The sequence below is a fragment of the Melozone crissalis genome, unplaced genomic scaffold (genome assembly GCF_028551555.1).
Source record: "Melozone crissalis strain CALT ecotype California unplaced genomic scaffold, PUWL_Pcris_2 ptg000013l_1, whole genome shotgun sequence".
NCBI lineage: Eukaryota > Metazoa > Chordata > Aves > Passeriformes > Passerellidae > Melozone > Melozone crissalis.
Genome location: NW_026535791.1, coordinates 44,393,911 through 44,415,601, shown reverse-complemented (window position 1 = coordinate 44,415,601; position 21,691 = coordinate 44,393,911). Strand labels below are relative to the sequence as shown.

The following is a 21,691-nucleotide window of genomic DNA, read 5'->3' as shown; positions in this document are numbered from 1 at the left end:
TCAACAGAAACTTTTGCAGGTAATGGAAGATAGGATGAAAATATGTAATATTTTTCTGAGGTTTGGGGTTTTTTTTTCCCTTTAAAAAATAATTTCAAGTTCTGTTCTGTTGCAGGAGAATAAATAGATTGCAGTGTGCAAATGGAGCTCATGATGATAAGTACACTGAGAATGAAGAATACATAAACCCATCATCTTTGCTTATGATACCTGCCAGGACTCCAGCTGAGGAAGTCTTTGTTCTTGGCACTTGGTGTCATTAAAAACTGTGAAAGCCAGACACTAAATTGGTCAGAACAGACCTTTTACATTCTGGCTATTTTCCTCTCTTTATGGTCTGACTTGTCTCTTCCTCTGACATCAGTGGGTGTTGGATCAAACCTTTATTTCTGTGGAAGTCATACAGACTGGAGATAGATCATAGAATCATAGAAAGAAAAAAACATCCATACATTTTTGTAGCAGGAGAAATAGGACAAGCTGATATGAGGAATGTTAGTAAGCAATATACAGAAAACAGAAATACTACTTAGCTCTAATAGTATCTAATAGTTTTAGATGAAAAAAGTAATTCCTTTTAAATGAATGGTGTCATGTTCTGGTTCATCAACAAATCATGAAAGGTTTTGCCCTTACAGGTGTGAGTTCAGGTGTCTGCCGGTTGCTTCTTTGAAGAACAGAAAAGCATAGCTTTAGCTGCTGTCTCCTTTCTACTTTGCAAACCTTTGGAACTGAGAAATGACTAATTAATGTAATTAAACATACTTTAAGCAAAGTTAAGAGTTTTCTAGGTAACTGTTGGAAATGAGCTGAAACAGGATGCGCTTGTTTGCATCAGTGCTCATTTTTTTGTCAAGGCTTTTGTAAGTGCACTTATATTTGTCTGGGCTTCAGCCCAGTTGTTCTGCACGCTGAGAGACATGAGCCTGCTGTTGGAAGTAGGATGGGAGTGAAGGGCTGGCTCAGATTGTTTTTTCTGAGTTTTTAGTGGTGTAACCAACACCAGTCTAGGTTGAACTGACTTTCTGGGGCCTCTACAAGTAGGCATGTTAGAATGTCTTGTAGCAAAGAGGTGATTATATGATCTATTAGCTCATTCTGCTGTAGGGTTATGGGGATAACAGTTTGAGCCAGAGTCAAGATGAGGTCTAAAGCACCAACAGATTTCATTTGGGACTTGGGGATTGCAGTTTGAAGGCAACAGATTTAGTCAGAGGAACCTGAGGTCTCTGCAAAGTTTAATACTCCAGTTTTCTTAGTGCTTTTAATTGTATCACTAGAATACTTAAAGTGGTTTTCTGTATTAAGCATGAAACAAGGAAGCTGTTGTTAAGGAAGGGTTTCTCAAGTACTTTACATTTTACAGTAGATGTTTTGCTGCCACTTCTGCTTATACCTATGAAGAACCCCCAGAAATGTAGATCACAGATGTGTTAGGTTTTGCTGATCACTCCTTTGCATGTGCTTATGTCCCCACAGATTCCCTGAATTATTTTTTTTTCACTCCAGATGGATTACTTTAACCTTACATAAAGTGAAGCAATTCAGAGTTACCTATAGTTATTGATCAGTGCTTCCCAGCAGTTTTAGTTCTAAAGTGGACAAGTTTGCACAAGACATCTGAGACACTCATGACTGGTAACGTGCTGACTTTCTGCTCTTCCTGTGCTCAGAGGCACAAAACTCACGCCTTGGGAAACTGAACTTCTTCCTGTTTGTCACCCAGTCCTACATATTGAAAACAGCTTGAAGTGGAGCCTTGGTGTCTTTCTTGTGCTGAGTAAGTTGCACTGGCATTGGTGAAGTTACTTGCAGAACAGGAAGTCAGTTATCTGACTGGAGTCAGTGTTTTAAATAATTTCTGTTAAAGAAATTACCTATAACCATAGGCAAAACTACTCTGTTCTTGAGCATTTTTAAATACAAATTGAAAGGAGTTACTAGAGGGAGAAGGGGAAGTGGCTTTGCTGTTTTGCTTGTGGATGTATGGCTACAGAGGCATAGGGCAGGCTTAACTGAGTAGAGAGTACCCTGTAATGTAGCAATGGACAGAAGATGCCTTTGTCTTTTTAGAGGAAAGTCTCACATTGGTGCTGTTCTTTTGAGAGAAAAGTACTGTCCATCTGGAGGGAAGCAGCTTACTTTTTTTTGTCTTTTGTGCCAACGTGCATCCTTCTTTTTGCTACTTGAACCTGGTCTAAATATTCCTGCAGTATTCCAGTCCAAGTGACTGTAATTGGGTGCAGCTACCTTGCCAGTGGTCAAAACTCATTATTCAAGCTAGTTGTAAACATTGATGAGGTTTCAAGTAACCCTGAGGTGGAAGTGCTTGTAATAGTGTTCTTGCACTTGAACTTTGGTGGTTCAGGTCTTCAAAGTTCCCTCTGCTAAAACACAAAAGGGTAGAGATTTGCAGTGATGGTTACTTAATTTTAAGAGTCAGATCTGAGACTTTTGCCTAGTCTTGCAGTGTTAGCAATTGGGAATTTGAGGAAAACATTGAATATCACAAAGTTTGTAATTCCTGAAACACTGTGTACATCCATAGGTGCTTTAAAACTTCTGACTCTGCCCCAGACTTGGGACAACATAATAACAGAGGGTGTATCTTGTCTACCTTATGCTTCTTGCAGTATTTTCATCCTAAGGTGGTTTTTTGCCCTAATTTTTTTTTGCAAAACATGCCTTTGCTTGGTTTGATTTTCAGTCTCTCCATGCAGCATTGAGCCAGATGTGGATGAGTATGTTCAGAAAGATGGGTAGGCCTGTACCTCTGTACTGTCCTCTTAAAATATTTGCTGAACTTATCCTAAAGAGGTTCAAGTTTTGTTATCTATGTAGCTTCATGTTCTAAGTGACATTTTTTCAGAAATATATTAAAAGATTTCTCATAAATACAAGAGTTACTTCTTTTATGTTGTTTAGATACAACAGTTACAAGAGCTACAAATTTTATGTTGCTTAAAAGAATGCCAGGAGAAAATTGTTCCTACTTTAACTTTAAAAATTATACTTGTCTAAAGGGATATGTTTCAAGCAGATAATTTACTCTGAATGATTTTGTGGCATCACTGTTTTAATAATTCAAAGAGTGAAAAAGCAGATAGACTTGAGGAAATAGAGCAAAATTACTACAAAAACTAGCTGACTAATTTCATGTTTTCACCTGCAAAGAAAGGTAAGTGCTTGATTATGGTGCATGTGTGCATAAGTGTTGACATTGCCTTTAATTAGCCCCAAGTGTACAATTCTCATCCTTTAGCTCCCATGGCAATTGTATAGTGCAAAAATAGATTATATTGTGTTTGTTCAAACAGGCAATGGGATAAAAAATACCTAGGAGATGGAAAATTTTTTGGATGTTTAACTGGGTAATCTCTGTCTAAAATAAGACCTACCAGCCTAATTACTTATATGAAAAATTATTTTGATGGGGTTTTTGTTGTTGTTGTTGTTTAGTTGTTTTGGGTTTTTTTTCCTTTTTCTTTCTTATTAGAGTTGTTAGCTCTCAGGCTTGAAAGACTGAGGAAAGAGAAAAAGGACTAACAGTAATTTCCTGAATTGTCTCATTTTTATGCTTGCAGATGATAGTAGGAGCACTCTGGGACTTGATAACAGTTTAGAGATTAGCTTGAAGACATGCTGCTCTGCACCAGCTGTTCTTAGTTGCTCTCCCAAATTGAATATTAAGAATGCTATCCCCCATGTCTTGCTGGGATTAATTTTATGCTGTTTTGAAAAACTAGGGTTGATCTGCTTTGGTACACAAATTGGGGTATGTCGAGTGTTATGTGAGCTAAAGACAGTATTTCATTCTGCTGGTGCTGTTATTCTCCGCTGTGCTGCATTCAAGCCAAGTTTGTCCTGTAGTTGAGCTGTTAATATCTTTAGTTTCTAGAAACTAGGCTAAGACTGGAGTACCATAGTGCTGCCTGTATTGCTATGTATCTACCTTTTGAGTACCTTCCTTCAGTGTTCTTTGAACTTAGAGAAAACTGGTGAGTAGTAGAGGTAGTGATGAAAACTAATGAGAGACATTTTTGGAGGAAAAAGGATAAGCAGCCACCCCACCTTCCAAGAGGTAAAAAAGCAATCCTCATAGTTACCCTTTCCTCCTGTATTTGATATCCAGCTCCTCAAGAAGACCCTGTACTAACTAGCTGCTCAAAGTACAAAAACTAGTGTGTGAACTTAAGGAGGACAATAAAAGGTAACTGCTACAGGTGGCTTTGTTATAGATTTCACGGTGCTGATAACAGAGTATCATAGAAATTTCAAACTTGAAGTACCATTTTTTCCTTTTTCTATGTGGCTTCTGCAGTATTAGAGGCCACACCTGCCACAGTACCTTTCCAGGCCTGAAGCCCACGCAGTAGAATGTCGCCCACGCAGTAGAATGTCATGTGGAGGCTCTGCACAGCAGTTCTTCTAGAGTTACTGATATTTTTCTTCTTGTTGGTTTTTTTGTTGGTACCACACAATTCTGAAAAATAGCACTAGTGCCAATCTGCAAAGCAACACTTGGAGAAAGCTGTGCTGACATTAAAGGAGTAATTCTGTCATGAGCCAAAAGGCCAGGAGTTTCAGTGATGGGTGGTCCAAAACAGCATCCAAGCTCAGCCTGTCATGTGGGTTATGTAACTGTGCTCCAGCACAGTCAGAAATCCTGGGGGACTTGCATAACTCCATATTACAGCTTCAGAAGCCAAACCTTTGATATTAATGCCCATATTAATGCCCACCCAGGAGTTTCTCATTGAAGCACTGTAAACTTGCATGGTATTTTTTTCCCTTTATTGAGTATTATTGCCTTTATTGCATTAAAGAGGCTAAGCAGACCTTAAATACTTCATGTGAAGTAGCACTGCTTTGGTGTAGGAAGATTTTGCCTCATGGTAAATGGTTAGTCCCCTTGAACAAAGAAGGGAGTTACTTTTGAAGCCTCTGCCTAAATAAAGCTTTATTGGTTTAGTGTCTCACTTGGTTTCCTGACAGTCAGATTCAAACTTTCAGGGAGTGTTATGCTCATCAGAAATTGTAATTGGACCTTTTTCCAGACTGAAGCCTATAGAGCTCTTCATGGTGAAAAGCTCTCTACAGCTTCTGTACAGCTGTGTCAGTGGAAGAGGCCTTGATGCTGTCAAGGAGCATAGTTAACTACAGCTTAAATTCATATAGTTAACTTCTGCCTAATTTCAAAACAAGAGACAGACCTGAGAAAGTTTGGGTCTTTTTCCACAGAGAATTAGCAAACATTGTTTTTGTTGCCAAATAATGCTTCTGTGAAGTTTTCCTGATGATCTCTTCCCAGGTCCTTTTGTCTCCTCTCTCTTCTTTACTGTCACAGCTTCCCCAAGCATCTCTCTCTATTCTGAGCAGCCTGTCAATCAGTCAGCTCACTCTTGCCTGGGGAAATGTGTGCCCATCTCTGCCGAGTTCCTCCTGTCCTGAATCCACCTCTTTGCATCTTTCTCCATCAGAGTTAGCTGAGCTGTTTTCCTGCCCTGCCACACTTTCCCCTAAGATGACGTGCTGTGCACTTTTGCCATCACTTCTCCATTTCCTGCTCTCTAAACCAGTTTGGCTGATTAGTGAGCCACCACAGTGCTATTGACTTCTTTCCCTTCAACACCATATGCTAAGAACTGCTCTCAGGTTGGTGTGTATCCTGTTGATGGTAACATTGATCTTTGCCTTGCTGAGAGTCTTCATTCCCCTGCTCTGACATTTCCTCGGTTTCTCATATTGTACAAAATCACATCAGAGATTCTTCCCATCTATGTTCTATTTTGAGCTCTGCTTCTACTGGATAGCTATTTGACTTAATCCACTGCAGCATTTCTGTAGATCTTCTGCAGAATTTTTTATTTGATGGTAGGCCTGATTTGGGCATATTAACACCAGCAGACTTCGTTCCCTCTGTGGTTTTAGAGGGAAGCAGTTGCCTTTATAGAGGTGATTCCTGACAGAATCTAAGTTAGCAACATACCTCCTGCCTAGCTTAGGTGCTCTGAATTGCACTCTGCCTGTCTTCTTGCTGGGAAAGTAGAAAATACAGTGCATTTTCTGACTCCCCTGGACATTCCTGCTAATGCAGTCTATTCATCCTCCCCATAGCCTATAAGGGGTAGCATGAATTGTAATTATTCTCAACCTATTGAAGTGACGAGAGGCATTGCAGAATTTTAAGGCATGACTTTTCAGCTTCTGTACTTAAATATTCCTTTATACCTGTTTAGCAAGCTGCATCTGTAGGAGGAATAAATAGCTTTGTTTCTTTAATGAGGTGTTTTAAGTTCCCACTTTTTCTTTTCCTTTTTTTTTCCCTTAATGGGGCATTTTTCAATGAAAAACTTGACTCTAATTATCTCATCTTTTTAGTACCTAAATTACAGGAGTCTGCATATTGGAGTAATAGACCTGTAAAGGCTTCTCTTAAAAGCAAACAAATGAAAAGATCAGAAGTAAGATACCAAAAATATGTTGCTTTCTTCTGTGGATTTCTTTTCTATGCAAGTAAAAATGATTATTTCCTTTTCACTTTCTTATATAGATGCTGATTGCTGCCAGTTTCATGCTGATTGCTTCAGTTTCTTTCTTGGGGGGAGAGAGCAGGTTGAAGAAATAGGTTCTATTTTTGTAGAAGAAAAAGACTTATGTTGACTACCTATTATAGTCTATAAAAATAAATTTTTAGCTTATTTATATAAACTTGACAAAGTGTCAAGTTCTTTTAAAACAGTGTTTAGCCAGTATTTGTGTGGTTTCAGTCTATTATATGAATTCCTAAAATAGGCAGATTATTTAGAAACTCTGCCCAAAACAGGTGCTGCTTAAATCTTACTTATTTTAGACCCACTGTAAAAAAAAAGACACCAATAGTTTTGAAACTGGTTTAATGTGAGGATAGCTTTTACTTGTCTTTCATTTTAATGTTTCTGTTTCCTTTTCCGTCTTAACTACGGGTGTAACATTGAATCACTGCCTGTGTATTTTAAGAGTCCTTCCACAGTTATGGGTGTGGATCATGTACTTCTTCCTCTTTGCTCAGCTTGCTGTCTCTGTTCACCTTTCATATAATCAGCAAATGTTAATTTACTGTAGTCTGTTTCAGAAGGCCTTGCATAGAGGGTTATTAGAATTGCTTTTCCCAAGAGAAATTAACAGAGAATTAATGCTATTTTGGAATATAGCAATTGATGAAGTATTTTCATGCTACCTGTCTTTGTGGCTCTTGCTGACATGTACTGGTGGATTTGTGTTTATAGCCAGTTTTTTACTGTTTTTCTTCTTTGTCTCTAAAATTATTTAATGAGTTTTTGAAGTCCTCAACTTGCAAAAGTGAATGTAGTTTGGAGTACACCTTTCTAGGAATGTGACTGTCATTTATTAAATAGTTCTTTGAAGTGTTCTGCATTGACTAGAGTCAACTTCACAAGATGTGGATGGGAGATAAATGGATATTTTCCTTCCAAAACTAAGCATTTTCCCAGAATTACTTAATAATACCCTAAAGAAAACTTGTCCAATATTAAATGCGCTAATTAGAGCTTAGGATTCAGTTCCCAAGACTTTTTACAAAATGTCAGGCAAGTAGTGAATAAAATCATTACCAGCTCGGTGAGGTGGACCCTAGAAACTTGTACCTCTGAGCCTCATACTCAATCTGCTTCATTCTTCCATTTGAAAAAAAATCAAAACAAGACACAGCCATCCAGTCCCACACCTTGCCCCCCAGAAAAACCTAAAATGAGCTGGGGGAAGGAAAACCAGCCTTCCTCTGATTTGGGTTAAAAGCTTTGAGATAATCTACAGAGCAAGTAATGAGGATAATGTGACCTCATCTCCAGGTGCATGCTTTTTCTGTATCCTCAGTTGTCTCAGATGCAAAATCATGCCAACAGACCTGTCCTTTTCACCAAACTGTGAAGGAAGCCTTGGTTCTGTGGCCCAGCCAGGCTGGAAAGGACAGCTGCAGCTCCCAGGGTGCAGAGTGGCAGGACCTGTGGGCTGTGACCATCATCAGGCAGGTGCAGGAGCAGCCATCAATTCCACAGAGCTGAAGAACAGAATTAGAAGAAGGTGGAAATGGGAAAGAGCAGGTTGATAGAAAATACTTGTTTTATTGTCTTTGTAATATAAAAAGATGATGTAATCTTACCAGTTTAGATTGGTGCAGTTTACCTATAAGCAAGAAGTTGTATGTTAAAATAAAATTCAAGGGTTTGGTCTTTTCCCAAAACACTCTATGATGCAAACACCTGTTATCTCTGGTCTCACCTTAGTCACCAAGCCATCCCATGCCAGAGACCTTTAACTCTAATAGAAAGTGAAAATATTCTAAACTTACATACAGCAATATATTAATGCATGCTTATGGATTATACATAAACTTATGAAGTTCATTAAAAAGAAAAGCAGAAACCCATCACAGCACTGATATATAACCTGCTCTTCCAACAGACACATGGAAAAAGATGTCATAACTGGTGGGTCTCTTTGGGATCTGTATTTTTATGTACCTGCCAGAAAAGAAAATGGTTAATTTAATAAGGAGATTCTGGATTGATTCTTTTATAAAATCATTATTACTTGCCTACTTTTACTGTCTCTGTAGGTTTGCTGGTTTGGAATTGACTGTTCTTAGAATAAGACATGTAGCCTTTGACATATAGATTTTTTGAAATCCCATTAGGAACACCACAGTGCTACTTTTAGTGAGCTTTTTCTGTGACCTAATTTTAGGAAAAATCCCAAATGATCTCAAATCTATTAAGTTCTGAGTGTCAAAATTTAAATTAGTCATGAAACACTTCCATTATCAACACTTTTAATAAGGTTTTTCACCTTGGGCTCCCTGCTGGATGCACAACTCAATATGTACATTACCTTAGTCTTTGACTGGTCCCATTGATTATTTGGTGACATTAATCTGGAGAATAATTTCCTGTGTACCACAAATACATAATGACTTCAAAGTTGTGAGCTTGCAGATAACTCTTTATGATTGGATTGTGTTCTAATATTTTTAATATTTTCTTCCTTTGAAAGAAGGTATAAAGAATTTTGAGAAGGAAGAAAAATTATTTAACCCCGTGGCTTTTAATTTTATTTTCTTTATTGATCAACTTACATTTGGGAGCCCTCTTTGCATTTTGTGAAGCGCTGTATTACACTGTAGTAAGAGCAGGACCTTCTTTTTTTTCACAATGGAGGCAAAGAATGACAAAAATAGGAATAAGAGAATGAGGCCCATAAACATGTCTAATAGACAGTTACTTTTCATGGCCTTACTAGTTAGGAACCTATCAAAAGATTATTTCCCTGCTGAAAATAGGGACTGGTTAACTTGCAAAAAACTACAGATAAGTTGGGAAGCCAGCACAAAGCATTAGAAATCTGTTGTGCAACCACAGAAGTCTCATTACAGCTGCTCTTTCTTTGTGGAAATGAGGAGTAAATTTTATAACAAACACTGCAGGAATAATCATCAAAAATGTCCAGCTTTGCATTCAGTCTTACAGGGTTTTGATTTGTTTTCCCCAGTGCAGCAGATGGTACTGGGAAAACAATAAGTCTTTGCATCCATTTTCTCCAGCACTGACAATTGTTCTTTCTGAGGCATTTGAAGAATCTACCAGTCACAGGTCACCAGCATGAGATGTACAAGTCCTGCATTGTGGAGACAACAGGAAGAACTTCAGTTTGAAAATGTTTAGAGTATATTGAATGAGAAAAATGAGTGGGTTTAGAGAATATCCATCAGAGTATAGAATTTTGTTAGACAATGTGAAGAACTGTGATGTTTAAGTCAGACGGGCTTGCCTCAAAATGAGTTTATGCCTGGGTTGTTTGGGTGTCTCTTTTCTTAGGATTCACAGGTCAATATTCAATTGAAGTGATTGTATGAGGGCAGAAAATCAGCAGGCTGGTTTGCAACAGAGGGGTAGTTGTGCATTGTATAGAAAAATAAAGATTGTTTGGAGTAAGGAATTTGTGTCTGTATTGATAGAACAAATTTGAATGTTCTTGGAAGCCTGGGGAGGCTGGGTGTGTTCTGACATACTTTCTCTGTCAGAAACTGAATTTATGACACGTATGTAAGATTTGAGATTATGGATTCTTCTGCACTTGCCCTGTGTTGGGATTTTTTTAGGAAAAAACTGAGTTCTGAATATCAGGGGAAGGAGAGCAGGCACACAGTAATTGCAAATGGTGTCTTGCTTGATTATCAGATTTAATGTGTCATTAGGGTCTTGCTGACCTTTTCTGTGGATGCAAAACATGGGCAGATGTTAGCATTAGAGAGAAAAAGAGAGCAGAAGTGGATAGATGTGAGCAGGCCGACTGCCAAAAGATCAGCTGACTCTGTGCTGACATCAAGAGCAATCTGGAGAGTCCTCCTTACCCAAGCAAGCCTTTGCAATGCATGGTTGTCTGTAGATGCAGGAGCCACAGCAGTGTCTGTAAGCCAGTCTCTCATCTGGTCAGTACTTCTTTGTTGCTATGAGATGTGTTGTCCTTGTCTCGTTTTGGCTGATTTCTCTGATCTTAGTCTCTGCAGTTTGTTGTTTCATCTGGTGAGAAAAGACAATTAAGGGGAAATGGGCATTTAGGTTGTCTTTTGCATTTTCACTGGATTTGCAGAAGTACTTCCCTCTGAGGTCTGCATGCAGTGTGTTACTGACAGCTTGTAACTTTGTTGTCTCTTCCCATTGCAGTCTATGTAGCTTTGGATTGTTAGGGAGTAATAAAAAATACATTTTACGTGGGTCACAGCTGTAGCAGTAGCTTGAGGAGGTGGTCTCAGTGAAGAGATGTACTTGTGTGGAGGAAATGGATTCCCACAGCCTCTAGTGGGTTGCTTTGCTCACTGCTTTTTAGAGAGGACTGCAAGATGCTACTGAGTGCTGGATGATGTAGTGAAGGTAAAAAGTTCAACTGCTACAGTGTGTCCTGTTATGAATCTTTAGAAACCTTGAGATAACTGTGCTAAGTGCATCATCCTCTTCCCTGCCCCCATACCCAATCACGAAAGATCTGCTTTCATGTGTGGCTTCCTCTGTTCATTTTCTGTGCAGGGTAAAGATTCTGGTTCTGACACTTTTCCCAGCAGGAGTCTTAATTTTCCTGAGAAGCAAACAGTGCTTTTGTCATGGCATATCAAAATACCCATGAAAGGTAATTAGATGGAAGAAAGGAACCTGCTAGTGAGATGCACTGAAAGAGAAGCCTGATAGTCTAATGAGCAAGACACTGAGATCTAGTTTCTGCATTTTCTTTTCTGTGGACATATGTCAAGTCAGTTAGCTGTGTTTGTAAGATAATGCAAAAAATATTTATCTTTCCAACTTTTTGCCTATATGTATTTTCAAAATACATGCTCTTTTTGCAGTGGGTGTCTTCTACTGTGTGTGTGCATGGTGCTCACTTCCATGTGTGGCTGCTCACTGGTACTTTGGAAAGTATTTTAATGACCTTGTCAAAAATAAATGAGTAATAGCTGGTTCAGGAAAATAACTCTTCTTTTCCTCTTGAAAATGTGTGTCAGTGCTCCTCGAAAATTAGTGTCTCTGAACTCTTACCTTTACACAGGGCTCAGAAAAACAAGATTACAAAACATTAGGATGCAGCAGAGAGTGTAGCTGTTGGAAAGATGACTGGAAAGCTAGGAGGGTGAGGGTGGAAGGAGGCACTGTGGATATTGGCAGTGGTCCTCAATCTGCTTCTGCATCAGGAGCCAGGTCTGTCCTTGAAGAGAATGAATGCTTTTTTTTATTTCTTCCATTTCCTCCCCACCCCCAGACAATATAACCTAAGAAGAATAAGGCTCAGAAACAAGATTAGAGGTTTGTGTTCTCAGTAAGGACATTCTGAGATTTAATGAGAAAGCAGGTTAATAAAAAATCTGACAATCTGGAATAGGCTGTGGGAAATAATTTCCACCATCACTGGCTTAATGATGACTTTAAAAATAATTCCGAACAAACTAATTCCTAGAGACAGGGAGGTGATAAGGAAGAGCAAGATTCTTGAGCCTGGTTCCATGTTGGATAGGTACTATAGAAAAGGCTTTGCTTGCTTGTTACCTAAAGGTGAATAAGGAAAAAACATTTTCTGTAGACTGTAAAGAATAGTCTACACTGCCTCTTGATGCAGAATCACTTGCAGCAGTGTTTAGTTCAGAAGGCTGTACTAAATTTCTGGTCAAGATTTCATCCACATCTGTGTACATTCACTTTTTTGGAGGGTAAGAAGCTTCAGGTTTTCCCACTTTTCAACCCCTGACCCAACCCCTTTCTAGTGCAGAATGTCCAGCAAAAGAAGCTGATCAATTAAACAACAGGAAACTGCTGCCTACAGCAGCTAAATCACATCTGATTTGTAGATGAGGTCATTTGCAGCTGAGGCAAGTACATGCATTTTTCACAGTGGGTGCTCACTCTTGGTGTGCTTTATCCCTTTGAGGCCTTTAACAGCTCTTTTCTTTGAGTCAGCTTTGATCCAAATCTTGGCTCTTAGCTGGACAGCAGCACAAAATTGAATGTAAAGATACAATTGCATGCCATGTATTTTAAAGGAGACAAAACCCACAACTCCCCACCTCCAAAAAGAAAACAAATTGCCATCCTCCAAACCCCCAGACATGTGAAGCATCATCCAGTTTTGTCTTCTTCTCTTCCTATGTCATAGATGCCATTTGGATCATGTTTGTTTTCCTGATTAAAATCCCAGGGGTCTTGGTTTGTTTTGTTGTTGCTGCTGTTGTGTTTTGGGTTTTTTTTCCCTGATATGCTGTGGTTCTTAGCATTCTCTTACCCATTCAAACATTTAAAACATGAAAATAAAGCCTTGGAAACTTAACAGGAGCAAATAGTCACTGTCATTAGTAAACCGAGGGAAAGGATGGGATTCAACAGATTTTCCAAGTGATAGAAAACTAATGGTTTTAGGGGAAAGAATTTAATTCAATGTATCTTCATAGATACCAGCTATTCTATATCCCCCTTGTTTATGCTGTTTCCATGACCATCCTTCAAGAATTGTTTTGCTCAGCTTGATTCCTTCTCATCTCTTGATCCCTGCCAAGGCAGTGTTCTTGGCTGCTTTAAGAGACATGGAGTAAACATTCGCCCTCAGTAGTACAAGGTTTGTTCAGCAGTTTTAACAGCCAGATACAGTCCTGAGGAGAGCTGCACACATACTTGGATTGAATGGGCAGGGGTACCTTTCACTTTACTGGGCTTTGAAAAAGAAGGAATTCTTTAAAATGACAAAACACACAGACCCATGAAAGTCATGCTTCGATATTAGCCTTTCCATGAGAAATCTCAACACAAATCTGTTTAGCTGGGTGATAGCCAACTGGACATTTGCTAAGTATGAGGAAAATTGTTCAGCTGTAAATGCTTTGACATAAACCAAGTGGTTTTTCCCCAGACTATCTGGAATGTTTATATGAGTGGCTCTTTAGCATGTCTCTGCGTTTTAGTGACATTGTTTGTTCCTTCAGCCAGCATCTTCTTTTGACAAGACTTGCTTGATTCCTCCCACTGTAATTTGTTGCCATGTACTTAACCTGATGGCTCAGTACTAGATGGCTTCATCTCTCTTGAAGGCTGAATCTGTTAAATACTGCAACTGCTCAGTACAATGTGCCTTTCAGAAATAAGTGGGATCAGTACAGCAATGCACATCAAGTGTCCAACATTTAGTGCCTAACTTTGGCTTCATGATGCTTTGCTTGTTCATGGTGGGGAGTCTGGCAGGTCTGGGAAATAAATACATGTTCAAAATGCTTCTTTGACTAGGTTATCAGTGCCTGGTGGGATGGATACCTGTGGGTATCATCCCAGAACTCAACCCTAAACCCAAATGCACTGTTCCAGTTTATAATGCAGCTATTCTCTTTTCCTATAGGTTCTTTTCCCTGCTAAACTGGTGTCAGGCACAGAGCATTTTTGCTCATATGCATTCCTTCGTACAGTCCTTCCTACAGCTCTCTCATCTCACTGCGTTTGAGACCAAATTTGCTGTGCCCAGAGTGCTTAATGAAATCAGACACTTTGCTATGAAGTTGTCATGAGTAAATGCTTATTGCCCAGACTCAATACTTTCATTTTACAGTCTTTCCTGGTTTTTTTGAGTTCTGTCCCTATGCTTGATGAGATACATGAGCCCACATTTATCTTGTAGTAGTGCATCACCTGCCATACCATGGTATTCACTTGGTCTGCATTCCTGACAAATATATTTGTGGTGAAGCAGAATTGCTATTCTGGGGGAAAAAACCCAAACCCCAAAGCAAACAAACAAACTGAAACTGCCCAACTCTCTAAGATTATGCAGAGGATAAAATCCAACTTCTGGAGCAGTCTGCAGGCACACACAGACACAGGCAGGCAGCGAGTGCCTGTGTGACAGCGAGCTGGAGCGAGAGGAAGCCTTGAAACTTAAACTCCTCCTGCAGCTCTGCATCTGCTCTGAGTCACTGCTATGACTCACACTGACAGTGTTCACGTTTGCTAGCGCTCAGATGGAGCAGCTCTGGCAACAGAAGAAGCAGGTTATATTATTGATTACCTGCTGCAGCACACAGTTGCACCAAGATTCATTTTTACAAGCACAGATGAAACAGAAGAGGCTCTACTGAGCACTGCTATTATTATTCATATTGCTTTCTCAAGGTAAGAATGCCTGTTTATTTAAATATGTACCATAGGGAATTTAGAGCTTGTGAAGTCTGAATTACTGTTGCTGCTATCCTCAGAGGATGCTGATCTTTGGAGCTGCGTTGCTGCAAAGCTTTGTCTGGGCTGCTTGCTGTGCCATATGGAGAATCATATGGCTAATGGGCAGTGTGTGTCCTAGGAAACAAAATAACTACTTTCTCATTCATTGGTGTTATGTAAGGCATGGCAGCCATGTTAAGGACAGAAGACCTCTTTTGAAGAAACAGTGCTGCTAGACGGTAGGACAAGGAAAACAAGTCGTTTTTAAGCAGCTCTCTGTTCTTTGGAAGGTGCTGCAGTTCTCTAGTTCTTGCTTAATGAACTTCTGTGTCAATAGAATAAAAAAAGCAGTTGTATTTGAAGTAGCAAAATAATTGTTTACCTTTAGAGTCACTGTGTTGTTCTGCCTTCAGCATTCAGGCTGAGACTGTGCATGTGATCCGTGCAGTGCCTGATGTAAACAGTTTCTTCAAATACTATGAGTGGTATTGGGATGATTTTCATCTTGTGCCACTAAAAGCACATATGTCATGTTCTGGCAATTAGTAATATGCAAAAAATGAGACATGTTCTAGTTGGTGTTGACATATGCAGAGTAGGTGTAACATTTGTTTATAGTGGCTTTACTGCTATTTTACTCACTTTAGTGCTGTAATTTTAAAAGTGGTTAGACTGGTATAGCTTATTATGCTCTTGTAGAATCCTCTGAGTCTTGAGCATTTGCTGTATTCCCCACAAGAGATTTTTTAAGCTAGGGATTTTGGTTTTGAACTGCAGTAGTGAATTTATCTTAATTTATTGTTTTCTTTTCTTCTCTCCCCCCCCCCCCCCCCCCCCCGCCATTTATTTTGTATTTGCAAAGCAGTATCCTTTTAAAGTACAGTGAGGTTGGCAGTTGCTTTCAATAATAAGGGAGCCAGATCACTTGTGTTTGTTTTCAGAATGAGGGGATGAGGGTATTTTCAAAACCTGATCATTTCCTAGATTACTTTCAGGTACTTGAATTTACCACTCATTTCCATGTAGAATTTACATAAAAGGGGCGACTGTCATCTTCTCTGGAAGAAATACGGTGCTGTAATAATAGCATTTCAAAATGACAGCATCTTTAGGTTCTTCTTCTGTATGCTAGTTTGTAGCATTTACTGATAGAAAGTGTTTTCATTGCTATGAATTAACCAGATTTGGTGTTACTCTAGCTTTTATAATAGATTAGTTTCCTTAATAAAATGGAAAGCAAGGTCTGTTAGTGCATTTGTAGGATCTTTATACTTCTGATGGCATACAACTTGGAAAACTACAGTGTGAGAGGAGCATTTAAAACAATGTCTGTCATGGGTGCCCAACTGCCAGAGGAAAAATTTTGTTGACTAATTTTTGTGACTTGTGTTTTTGATATTAAATATTTCTCATGTTACAGCATTATAAATGCAAACTAGTTTAAACAGTGGGTTTGGGACTGTTTGCTAACAAAATTCTGGCACGTAACAATCTCCTTCTCCTCCCAGACCCAAACAAGTAGATAAAACATTCTTTACAGTCTGAATTTTTCCACTGATTTGTATCTTAATTACTGTTATTTAAGGTTGTGTCAGAATTTTGCTTAAACAATTGCCTTTAAGTATGCATTTAGGTGCATAAAATCTGTGTTAAGTGCAAAGGAACCAGCTGCATTTGATCCTTCTGTGGAGGGATTTTGCAATAAGTGTAACAGGGCTTGTCAAAGTCTGCTCTCTAGGCACCCTGTTAGTTGAGTTTTGTTTCCTTAAGATGGCTTTGTATTAGGCTGCAAAGGTAACAAGTGGCAGAGGCTATTTGGATTATTTCACTGGTACTTTTTGGCAGGACTTGAATTGTGAGAGTTCATTACATCCTTGGCCTTTCTTTTCTGTAAACCCAAACAGAAGATCCCAGCTCTCTGTTCTCCCCTCCTGTTCCTAACCTACAGGATATCACAGCTGTTTTTCTCATCTCTGCATTACTACAGAGCCATGCTTTGTTATTTTTGCCTTCTCTAAAGCTTTTGTGAACTTCCTGCTGGAATTTAAGCCCCCTTTTTGATTCTCACTTCAGCTGCTCAGGTGTGGATTCTCTCCCCTTGGTAGGTTTTCCACCTAGGAAAGCCTTGAATGCCACAAAGCTCACATAATTCATCACTTCCCTTTTGCTCCTTGTGCTGCTTGTGTTCTAAACAACAGATGGGGTCTTCAGGTTGTCCTTGATTTGTTTCTTCCTTTGTAGAACCTCTTGCTTTTTTTTGGTGGCTTCTTTTGTGGCCATGCTCTGTGTTACTCTGAGCCCTTTGTCAGCCTTCCTGGCAGCTGCTGGATTAACTCTGATCTCTTACATGTTCTGCTCTCTCAGTCCTTGAGCAGAAGTTTGAAAACAGACAGTGGCATCATCCTTGGGCATGTGGTTCTACCTCTCCTTGCCATGACAGCAGGAAATGGCTGCAGGAAACAGAGCTGTTGCTGCGGGTAGTACATAGATAAATTAGGACCCTAGAGAAAATAAAGCATTTCTCCAAAATTCTTTAGTGGGAGGAAGCACTTACTCTCCTGTTTTACACAAAAGCTGCATTAGCAATGATTTATAACTAGCCTTGCCTGATGAGGAACTTAGGGGAAATCCAGTCTTGTCATTGCAGTTCATTTAATTTATGTGAGTCATCTTTAATATGAGTGATATTTTTTTATTGTATCGTATTTTTAGCTAATGATCAGCCCAGACTGGACCATTGCTGTTTCAGAAGCTAAGTCTTGCACAGAGTAAAAGATAGCTCATGCACTGAATAAGGATTTATATTTTTCCCCAGAGGAAATAGTTGCCGTATTTTCTGTGGTGATATGCTGTTTGACATTAGACTTCCTGATAAAGGACTCTGCAGTATCTGAAAAAGCAGCATCTTGGTGTTTGTGTGGTACATCCTTGTCAGAGAACAGCACAGCATTTCTGTTTCCAAATAGGAATTTGAAATTGAGGGAGGGAAAAAATTTTATGAGTTGGGTTTTATTTACAAGTATTTGTTTCTTTTTTGCATGTTTGATGTAAACCCATGTAAACAGGAGTTCTGTTGGGATAAAATCCTAGCGTGTGAGCAGTATGAATAGCACCATTTGCAGTACTGCACCATCTTGTTTGTTGAAGAACTTCTCTTTTTATTTGTGTCATTTTTAGAGATGACAATTTTTACATGAGTTATTTTTGTGGTCTTTTATAAGTGTAAGCATCTAGAGGGCATCTCCTCAGCCCCTTTGGCTGTTTTCTGAAGAGCTCTTCTTATAGGGATTAGATTTGTTGCCTGGTTTTAAAGAGGAGGGGGAAAGAGTTGTTAAATCTTTGTTTGTGGTGTGTCCTGAAAAGCTCTTCACTTTATCCTGAAGCAGTTCAAGCAGGAGGACACAGTCAGACCGTGAACACATCCTGGTTGCCCTGGAAGGCCTGAACTGCTAGAGGGGCTCCCAGCTTATTGTGTTGCACAAGCTTCTGCATCAGGCAGGAAAAGTCACAGTCTCATTTTTTATCTGTTTTAAACCTTTGTGTATTTTGAAGCTTGTGTTGGTTTAAATAAAGAGTGAATGGTACAGCCTATACTCTGAGGATAACAATGATGGTCCTTTCATTTGCCTTCAGGGTCGGGGTTTTCACTTGACTTCATGGCTGTAGTCCCCCTGTCGTGCTCTGGAGTCAGAGCCAGTGTGAGGATGAGGGTAGTTCATTTTGCTCTGGTTAAATGAGGTTATGGCCTGGATTATGATGGCATGTTATTTCTCTGCAGAATTGTCCTTGTATTTTATAGGGATGCAGAAATCTGGGATTAGCTCTGTTTTCATTTCAAATTGATGCTTTGCCTTTAAAGCAACAGAGTACCTCTGACTCGTCTGCATAAGCTTTAATAAACAGCACCTAATTGGTAGGTTTGATGTCTCACATAACACTGAATTGACCTTCTATGTTCAGGTGAAACACAGTTTAAAGGGAATGAGTTCATGATCCTTAATTCAAATTTACTTTTTAGAAAAATACTTGTTACTTCCAGATGACAAAGCAGCTACAGGCAGAGGTGAATAACAGAGCATGGAGTCTGCTGTTAAAAAAAAAAAAAAAGACAGCAGTGCAATATTCTAGATTGCACTAAATGCCAATAACTTCATCCAATTTCCTGTATGTGATAGGTGAATGTATTATAAGTCCCAGATTCCTGAAATACAAACTGCTATAAAAGATTTCTTCTGTCTCATTTCAGAAATAGACACAAGTGGCCTGACTTTACAGGATAAGATTTTTTTTTTCCAGGCTTCAATGTTATTTCTGTCAAGCAGTTGGAAGGGCTTCTTCTGAGGATATGTGGACCAAAATGGTAAAATGTTGATTTGCATAATGCACATACAAGGACATGAAATAAATAATGCCACATTGACAGTGTCCTCTATTGTTTCAGGAAAACTTGGAAGAAGAGCGCTTTTGAACTCTGTATGATACGTGGATTTGTATGAAAAGGACTGTGTCACAAGTATTACTCTCATTAAATATAAGCATCATGGCTCTAAATACATGACATAAAAATGCATGCAACTGAGCTGGCTAGAGTGAGCTCTTTCTGTCATAAACACTCTCTCAAATGTGGGTGTCTGGGAAAAGTTACTCAAATTATTCTCTGTTCCTGAGAGACATAGATGACTTTCAATTGTGTTTTGGTAAACAGGAGGTAGTGAGTAATAGGAAGAATGTGGCCATTGTGGTTTTGCCTGCATAAGGAAGATTTCTCATCATTGTCCCATAGCTCTGTAGATTCTGATGAGAACATGGTATTATAATGCTGGCACTTATACAGAAAACTGATTTTACACAGGAAAGTTGCTTGGAAAAGTGACTACTCTTGTGCTGGTACATAGTAAGGAAGACAGATTTTGCTGGAATGCAGTAAGGAGACAGAGTGCATGGGCAGAGTGGAAAGAGATGAGCACCTTCAAGGTACAGAGAGCAGTTGAGAGGGGGCCTGGTTGGGCACATGGAAGAATAAACCTCCATTTGCACAGGGAGAGTGTGAGGGATACAGCTTCTTTTATGTGTGGAAGTGAGAGAATGCTGCCACTGTCTATGTGTGTGTGTGATCTGAGGAAGGGAGGGGTTTGGCTTCAACACCCATGTTGTCTCCATTCTGATTTCCTTGTAAATGCTTTGACTTTTTTGGGGTGATGCAAATATTTCCTAATACCTCAAGAATGACTGCATGTTCTTTTCTGTACTTGTTAGTGGGATTTATATTTCAGATATCTAAACATCACCCTAGTCTTTAAATTTCATGGAAAATCAAAATGTCACAAGGGGCAACCAGTAAGAATTTATTGTGGGCTAGAAAAAATTTGGCACAGGTAAGAATTGTCTCTTTAAAAAACAGGGGTGCCTTTAAATAGCAATTTAATGTAAAATGTAGCAGAAAGAGAAATGGAGGACAAAACACTTACCAGTGAAGATCTGCTTAGCTGGTGTTATATTTGTGATAAGTAGGAGACAAGAACTCTTGTAATTTGACTCAATTTATGTGAAGATTTGATCCCCCTTCCAGTCATAAGCAAGGCATCCAGGATAAATGGGAAGAGCATTTTCTTCTTAGTACAGCACTTTATTGTCACTAGCAACATTTGCAGACATCTAAAAGATTGCTGGGAAGGCATATGTCAAATAGGCATTTGGGAGGGCTGTGGTAACTGATGAAGGAAGAATGTTACAGTGTGCAGCATTTTTTTCTTTTTTGAAAGTATTAAACCTTTCCCAACCTCCCTGGAACTTGCATTTTTCCCCTGTTCCTTTGTGATTCGCATTTCTGGAAAACAACCTTCACAGTAAACATGACTGTTTACATGAATATAAAGTTAATAATGCAGCCTAGATTTCTCCATATTGTACTGTATGTTTCATGGCTGGAGTACCCAATGTTCCCATTTACATGAGCTCTCAAGCTGCATTTGGGGGCTCATAAAATGAACATTACAAGGCCAGTTTGTAGGATGTCTCAACATCTTGGGAATTTGTGTAAAACTTAACATCCTCAGAAAATTATTGGTTATACTGCATGAAGATAATTTCCAGCCATTGTTCCTTGGATGTTTAGTTTTACAGTGAAATATTATCTAGCTTGAAAACATTGCCTCCCATGATAAAAAAGGGAGAGGCATTGTGGGCATTTGGTAGCTGAATAAAATGTGTCTTACTGTGACAATGATAGAATAAATGAAAGAAGAGAGTAAGAATTTTAGACACTGGACACCATTCATTTGCTATCAACACTATTACAAAATTGTTCACAGCTGGTGCACCATGGTCCTGGGTGTCACCTCATCTTTTTGCATAAACGCATAGCAGATGGTTGGGTCAGTAATGCTTGTGAAATCAAACCATGTCTTCTCTTTAGTATGTAAAATAGAATATGAAATACAGGATCTACTTGTGCAAACTCTTTGACCTCGAATCTGTGTTTTGTAATATTCTCTTCCTGGCTTCCCATTTTGCAGAACTGCACTCTTTATCTAGACTGACTTTGTGGAGATGTGTATTTGACAGTGTTGAGGAATGGACCTAATGTTGGGTCATGCTCTGGGTTCTGACTCTGTGTGTTCAACCTGGGGAGGTATTTCTGTGTTATGTGATTTTCTTTTCATAAAAATCACATGTAGAGCAAGGGTAAATTGTATCTGTATTTCTGCCTGACAAGAAGCTGTGACTCCTTCAGAAACACAGCCTAGCATTAGGAATGTTAAAGCACTGCTGCAACCAAATGATAGATAGAGTTGAAGACGTGTTTATTCCTTCACAACCAGGAGCTGAGAATAGATAAAATTTTAATGTTGTGTACGTAATGTGCACAGTACAGGTTGCATACATAATGCAAGTGAATCTGAAGTAATTCTGGGGAAGTGACATGAAGACAAGGCAGGTTTACTCTTTTCCTGGAGGGT

The 21,691-nt window shown here is 39.1% G+C and overlaps 1 protein-coding gene across 13 annotated transcripts in view; it reads left to right on the top strand.

Moving 5' to 3' along the window:
* INPP4A (inositol polyphosphate-4-phosphatase type I A) overlaps positions 1 to 21,691 on the top strand; it is a 110,660-nt gene that overhangs the window by 14,025 nt on the left and 74,944 nt on the right. For 11 of the 13 annotated variants that reach the window (XM_054272199.1, XM_054272198.1, XM_054272197.1 and 8 more), the window contains exon 1: positions 14,513 to 14,687. The exons of the other annotated variants lie outside the window; for them this stretch is intronic. The gene's annotated coding sequence lies outside the window, so the exon portion shown is untranslated. Of the gene's footprint in view, positions 1 to 14,512; positions 14,688 to 21,691 lie in introns of those variants that run through there. 13 annotated transcript variants of the gene reach the window in all.